Source organism: Marmota marmota, unplaced genomic scaffold, assembly GCF_001458135.2.
Source record: "Marmota marmota marmota unplaced genomic scaffold, marMar, whole genome shotgun sequence".
Taxonomy (NCBI): Eukaryota; Metazoa; Chordata; class Mammalia; order Rodentia; family Sciuridae; genus Marmota; species Marmota marmota.
Window position 1 is genome coordinate 19,825,058 of NW_026000026.1, and position 6,774 is coordinate 19,831,831.

Sequence of the window (6,774 nt, forward strand, 5' to 3'; positions counted from 1 at the left end):
CCTTTCCCGCCCGGGCAGGAGCGCTCTCTGCGCCCTGCCGTTACCTACGGGGACCAGGCGCCACCACGCGAGGGGGCGGCGCCCCCATGCCCAGTCCAGAGACTGGGCGCCGGTGGTGTTTAGTGCTCTGTGGCTCCCGCCGGGCATTGCTACCCCCGCAGTCAGCGGCCCATCAGTCAGAACCCACCGAAGACCACTCCCCACCAGCCCCAAGATCGCGCCACTACAACCCCAGCCAACAACCTGCCAGTGCACTCCTCACCCCAGCCTAGACATGGAGGCTCCAGACGCGGGAGAACGCCCCACTCCATCCCCAGTCCTGAGCTCTAGGTACCTGCTTTTCCAGTGCCCCCCACCAAATTACCTTAAGTCCCTCGTCCTCCACCAGGTTATCAGAAGCTGAGACCACCTCCCCGCCCAGATTCTTGTCCTTCGCGCTGTCAAGCCGCAGAGCGCAGGGAGGAGGCGGCGCCGCCGGGGAACTCACCCGTTCTCTTGAGCCCTGCCCCGGGCGGCTCCCGGCCCTGGCTCAGTCAGTAGGTCCCCAAGCCGCAGCTGCTGGTGCGGCGACAGAGCCAGCTCTGCTCCGCGGCGAGCCTCCGCGCCGCCTTTCGGCTCCTCCCCCGAGGCGGGGCCTGAGTCGCTGGCGTGGGGTGGACCGACTCAACACCAGCCTGCTTGTAAAGGGTGTCAGTGCTCCTGGCGTGGGGGCCTCTTTTTGAACAAGAGGAAATTGAAAGGAGATGAGATGGACTCTTCCTCCCACCCGCTCCCCCCATGGAAAGGAGGAAGTCAAGAATGGCATTCTTGCTCCCATTTGACAGATGGTATCCTGAAGCTCCAGAAGGAGTAGTAACCTGCCCGAGGTCACATAGGATAGTACCAGTGCTCGGAAGTCAAATGTCCTACCTTGAGGACCCTCGCGTAGCCTGTCTGAAGGCTTCACAGGATGTCCGGGGAAGCGACCAGGTCTTGCCCTAGGAACAGGTCTGTGGGGACAGGTCTCCCAACCGAGGAGAGCAAGACAAGTGGGAGCATGTGGGCTGTGACCTGCGGTGTGGGCTAACATCATATCCTCTTTCTGGAAAAAGGGGAGGTTAAGTGAAGGAGGAAGGAAGTGGTCGTACCTCGCTGACGTCTGCCGTTTGAAGACGTGCAGGATCTAGACCTGGGCTGCTTCCCTGAGATTTCATGCTAAAAATACAAACGCAATAAAATAAATATGCAAAACATAACGGGTGGCTTCTTTCTCTCTTCGAACCAAGCCTCTTCTGGGGCAGAAGGCCCTGCACCCTGTGCCTTTCTTTACACAATGAATTTAACTATCTTTAAGTTGTTTTTGAAAACCAACCCTCCTCCCCCCAGGAAGAAGAGAGAAAGTTAATAAACAAAGGGGGAAAAAACCCAACCCAAAACATTCTCTGGAATCCACACTCCCTGAACAGTGGCCTTAGAACAATAGAGTTCTCTTTTCAACAAAGGGCTTTGTTTCCTGAACTTTCCTCTGCACCCAGATTAGAGCCTCAGGCACCCTTGGGCCAACCAGCTGAGGGGGGTGGCAGATAAGGTTTAAGTTTGGGGAGTCTGGGGATCTATACTGTTAATTTGATTCCTCTCCTTTGGAGAACTCTGGGTCACTATTTGTGAGCAATATTCTTTTGAGACTGAAGGCACCACCTGAGTTTAAGTGATTTCTTATTTGCTAAGAAAATTCAATAACTTTTGTTGAAGGAGCAAAAAAAATGTGAGTTAGGCCTATTCTAGGGCCACAGAAGACCCCCTTCATTTGCCCTGTCTCCCTCTCAGTTCATTAATAATCCAGTTGTGAATGACACTGTTTGAGTAGGAGCAATTAGAGAGCAGAGCAGGTGGGAAAGACTTACAGTGATGTTTAAAATAACCCAGGGGGACCATTGTTCTCTGCAGAATGTTTCCATTGATTTATAATGAAGAACTGTGGGCTGAGAAGGCGGTCATCCATCTCTCCAAGGCATGTGTAGAACCTAGAGCCAGTGTCCCTGAAATGACGTCTTCAAGGGAAGGGGATGTCCCAAATCCCCATGTTGTGCTGTTCATTCACATCTCTCACGGGGTTGATATCAAGAGCTAAAGTATACTGTATAGTAAATTGAAAGGCTCACACTTCCTGATTTCAAGCTAAAGCTACCATAATCAAGATAGTGTGGTAAGGGTGAAAGGATCGACACATGGATCAATGGAATACAACTGAGAATCCAGACAGAAGTGATGTTTATGGTCAATCAGTTTTTAACAAGAGCACTGAGGCAACTTAATGAAGAAGGAATAATCTTTTCAACTGAATAGAGCTGGGACAACTGGATAGACAGGTGCAAAAGGACGAATTGGACCCCTACCTCACACCATATAAAAATGAACCCCAAATGGACCAGACTCAAATATTGGAACTAAAATTATAAAACTCTCAGAAAACATAAGCATAATCTTTGTGTCCTTGAATTAAGCAATGATGCCAGATATGGTGGGACACACCTGTAATCCCAGCAATTCAGGAGGCTGATACAGGATAATCACAAGTTCAAGTCCATCCTGGGAAACTTAACAAGACCCTGTTTCAAAATAAGAAATAAAAAGGGCTGGAGGTATAGCTCCATGGTATAGAGAGCTCCTGGGTTCATTCCTCCATACTGGTGTGGTATTTGAATAGTCATTTCTCCAAAGAGGATACATAATTGGACAATAAGCACACAAAAAGATAACATCATTAACTGCAAGGGAAATGTAAACCAAAACCAAAATAAAATACCATTCTGCACCTACTAGGTTGGAGTTCAGTGTGTTCAGGGACAGTGGGGACAGGGCAGGACTCTGGTGCCCTTCGGAGCCGGGAGCTGGAATTCTGACAGCTAAGATTAGGTCTGAGAGTCTTCCCTTATAGCTGCAGCCCAAACACTGATTAAAAAAAAAAAAATCAATCATTAACAAATGTTGGTGAAGATACGGAGAAAGTGGAACTGTCATACATCACTAATGGAAACGTAGAATGATACCACTGCTTTGAAAAACTGAACTTTCCTCAAAATGTTAAACATAAAGTTACCAGATGACCCAGCAACTCCACCCCTAGGTATGTTCTCATAAGAAATAATAATATGCAGACACACAAAAACTTGTTCACAAATGTTCAGAATAGCCAAAAAGAAGAAACAACCCAATGTCTACCAGGCAATAAATGATAAATAAGACATAATCTATCTATACAATGCAGTATTACTTGGCAATTGAAAGGGATGAAGCACTGACACATGTTGCAACATGGATGAGCTTTGAAAGTAAATTGCAATGTGAAAGAAGCAGCTGCAAGCCACATGTTGTATGATTCTGTTTGAAAAGTCCAGAACGGACAAATGCACAGAGACAGAAAGCAGATTAGTATTTGTCTGGAGCTGGGAGAGTATTTGGGGGGGCAACTGGGAGATGACTGGTAAAGGGGTGTTTCTTTTTGGGATGTTGAAATGTCCTAAAGTTAATTTTGGATGGCCTCACAACCATGAGTGTACAAAAAAAAAAACCCATTGAATTGTATACTTTTTTGGTGGGGGGGAGTGAACTCAGGGGCCACTGAGCCACACCCCCAGCTTTCTTTTGTATTTTATTTAGAGACAGGGTCTCACTGAGTTGCTTAGGGCCTTGCTTTTGCTGAGGCTGGCTTTGAACTCTGGATCCTCCTGCCTCGGTCTCCCAAGCTCCTGGGATTACAGGTGTGTGCCACGACACCCAGCTGCACTGAATACTTTAAATGAGTGAATTGTATGGTGTGTGAATTATCAACAAATTTTGCCCTCCCCCCCCAAAAAAAATTAATCTATACTCCAATCCTTGAAAGCAACATTTTCAGTGTCCTCCAAATCCCTCTCTCTTCTGTCCCCAGACAAGAAAGTCCCACCCTTTATTTCCACTTGATGAATTAATAATTTGAATGGACTGTGGGTGTATACAGGTGGGGTGCCATCTATGGTGCCATCTATAATAAGATATTTAAGGAATCGTTCAAGACCAAAGAATGTTCTTTTTCCCCCCGTATTTTTTATTGGTATCATAGTGGTACATAGCGGTGGGATTGTTGTTATATGTTCAGATATGCACACAATATAATAATACAATTTCAAGGCCAAAGAAAGTTCTAAGAGGCTATGCAAATATCTGTGGACCTGAAAATAAATCTGAAACACTGATTTTATAAATACAGAATGAACTACATGGCTTTAGGCCTACTCATCAACTACAACTTAACCAACTCGTAGTTGCATATACCTTGCTAGGTGACTCTTGACTCCTTGCTGATGCCACTAGCGATGGTGTTGGCTCCAGGCCAGATCCCAGCAACAGCAGCGCAGGAAGTGCAGAGGGTGCCACGTGGTCTGGCATAAAACTGAGCCAAGTGGGAAGAAAGGCATTCTGGGGAAGAGTCCCACTCTGGCCTGGCCTGAGCTCGCTGGGCGGTCATTTCCTCTTCCACAGTGTCAGTTTCCTGCTCTGTAATCTCCAATTGTACAATACTCTGTGTGTTTGTATGTGTGGTTTTTTCCCACGTCCCACATGCTTTTGAGGGAAGTGACCTTTTCTCCACCTCTTTTGTGCGCTCCACATAACTGTCTGCACAGTGGGAGCCCCACATATAGCATGGAGGGATCAGCAGATGTTTGGGCCTAGCAGGTGACCCCTGTCCTGGGATTCTATTAGAATGCAGTAACTAGGAGTAGGGGTGGACTGGTTTTCTTTTCCTTTTAAATTTTATAGATTTTCATTTTCATGTTCAATTTATGGGAAACCCTACTCTGTTGCTCTCAGTCTTGGCAGAGCGCTAGACTCACTACAGAACCTCTCAAAGTTTTTTATACCTAGACTCTACCCCAAACCATTTGAATCGAAATCACTGAAGGTTTAATTTGAAAAACACACACACACACACACACACACACGTCAACAAAGCAAAGCAAAACACTCCCCATGAGTATGGCAAATACAATTTGCCAACATATTCAGGGGTCAAGATCACCGTCTAAGTTCCTGTTTGTCAAATTAGGGGGAGCACAGAAATGTTTGGAGAAGAAGAAGTGGACACAAGGTTGTTTAGAATGTTGCTTTCTATGCTTGTCCTCTTTGGCCCCAGAATGGAATGTGCATTTCAACCAAGTCTAATGAATAGCTAACGCCTTCAAAGTTTTAGAGCAAAACCTCATCCTCCTGCTTACTTTTTTTTAAACAGGGTTCCCCAAATTCCCTGCAGTGAAGAGCCATCTAGGGTACTTATTTAAAAATGGGGTTCCATTTTGCAATCACCAATACTGTAATTGCTTGGAGAAAAAGGAGTCAGCATTGGATACTAAAGCCACGAGTGAAGAGTCATTGGGTAACTTCATAGCAAATTATCATGCCACAGAGTACTTAGTAACTATAAAGGGGGGGCATGTACCTTTACTGTGGAGAGCTCTAGCAGTCTCCTCCTTAACTGAAGAATCAAACTCAGCATCACCCAGATGGGGACAACCTGACAACATTCTCCCCCTGATGTGATGCAATAAGATGTACCCAGCACCTTCTATGTCATATTCTTGCCAAAAATACTTAACCTGATTTTAATCATGAGGAAAATTTAGACAAATCTAGAATGTGGGACATTCTACAAGCCTGGAGTTAATATAACTTTTTGAAAATAGACAGGAAGTTTCTCTATTAAATGGGACTAAAGGGAGATAATGAAGGTGGACCCCTTGACGGGATCCTTGATAGAAAAAGTAAACAGCTATAAAGAAATGTTGTGGACAGCTAGGAATTTAAATGCTGTCTGCATAGTGGAAGATATTGCTGAATTGATGTTAATGTTCTTGGGTATGACCGTGACATAGTGGTTATAGAAGCACAGGTCCTTATGTTTAGGAAATGCATGCTGAGAAGAAGGTGAGGGAGGGGGAGAGAGAAAGTGAAAATAAGCCAAATGTTAACAACTGCTGAATCTGGGTGAGGGCAATTTGATTTTTCAAGATGAAAAAGTTGGGGGGAGGGGCAGAAATGCAGACTCCTGAGTCCTTCCCCTTGGACATTCTGATCCAGTGGACTGGGATCTGTTTTGTTTTGTTTTGTTGGTATGGGGGATTGAATCCAGGAGCATTTTACAACTGAACTCTATCCCCAGCCCTATTTTTTTATTTTGGACAAGCTGTCGCCAAGTCGTTGAGGGTATCTCTAAGTTGCTGCCTCAGCCTCCACAGTCACCGGGATTACAGGTGTGCACCGCTATACCTCATGGAATCTGTATCTTTAAAGAAGTGCTCAGAGCTGGGTACCATGGCACCTGCTTGTAATCCCAGAGACTGGGGTGGCTGAGGTAGGAGGATCTCAAGTTCAAGGTCCGCCTCAGCCACTTACCAAGACAACAAGTTAGCAAGACCCTGTCTCAAAATAAAAAACAAAAGGACTGGGGATGCACTCAGTGGTAAAGTGCCCCAGGGTTCAATCCCCAGTACCAAAAAAATTAAAAAAAAATTTTTTTTTCAATCCTTAGCACTAAAGAAAGAAGGAAAAAATGAATTTCACTATTGTGCATGATTTTAATGCACAAATAAAAAGGAAAAAATGAAAAGACGAAACAAAAGAAAGAGGGCAGTTCTCAGATGATTTGTGTCTGACGTTAGTTCTACCATCTCCAGCATGATCCACAGATGTCCCGCTCAGTGCAGGGACCACTCACTCAAACGCCCAGGTGGGCATTACCAATGTCATGGCACATTCTAT

At 45.5% G+C, this 6,774-nt stretch overlaps 1 protein-coding gene across 6 annotated transcripts in view; it reads right to left on the minus strand.

The window, feature by feature from the left end:
- Positions 1-1,107, minus strand: part of Ppp1r16b (protein phosphatase 1 regulatory subunit 16B) — a 103,607-nt gene extending 102,500 nt beyond the window's left edge. For 4 of the 6 annotated variants that reach the window (XM_048810948.1, XM_015480673.2, XM_048810950.1 and 1 more), the window contains exon 1: positions 488-832. The gene's annotated coding sequence lies outside the window, so the exon portion shown is untranslated. Of the gene's footprint in view, positions 1-364; positions 833-909 lie in introns of those variants that run through there. The other 2 variants (XM_048810947.1, XM_048810946.1) reach the window with 2 other exon arrangements.
- Between the last annotated feature and the right edge of the window lie 5,667 nt (positions 1,108-6,774).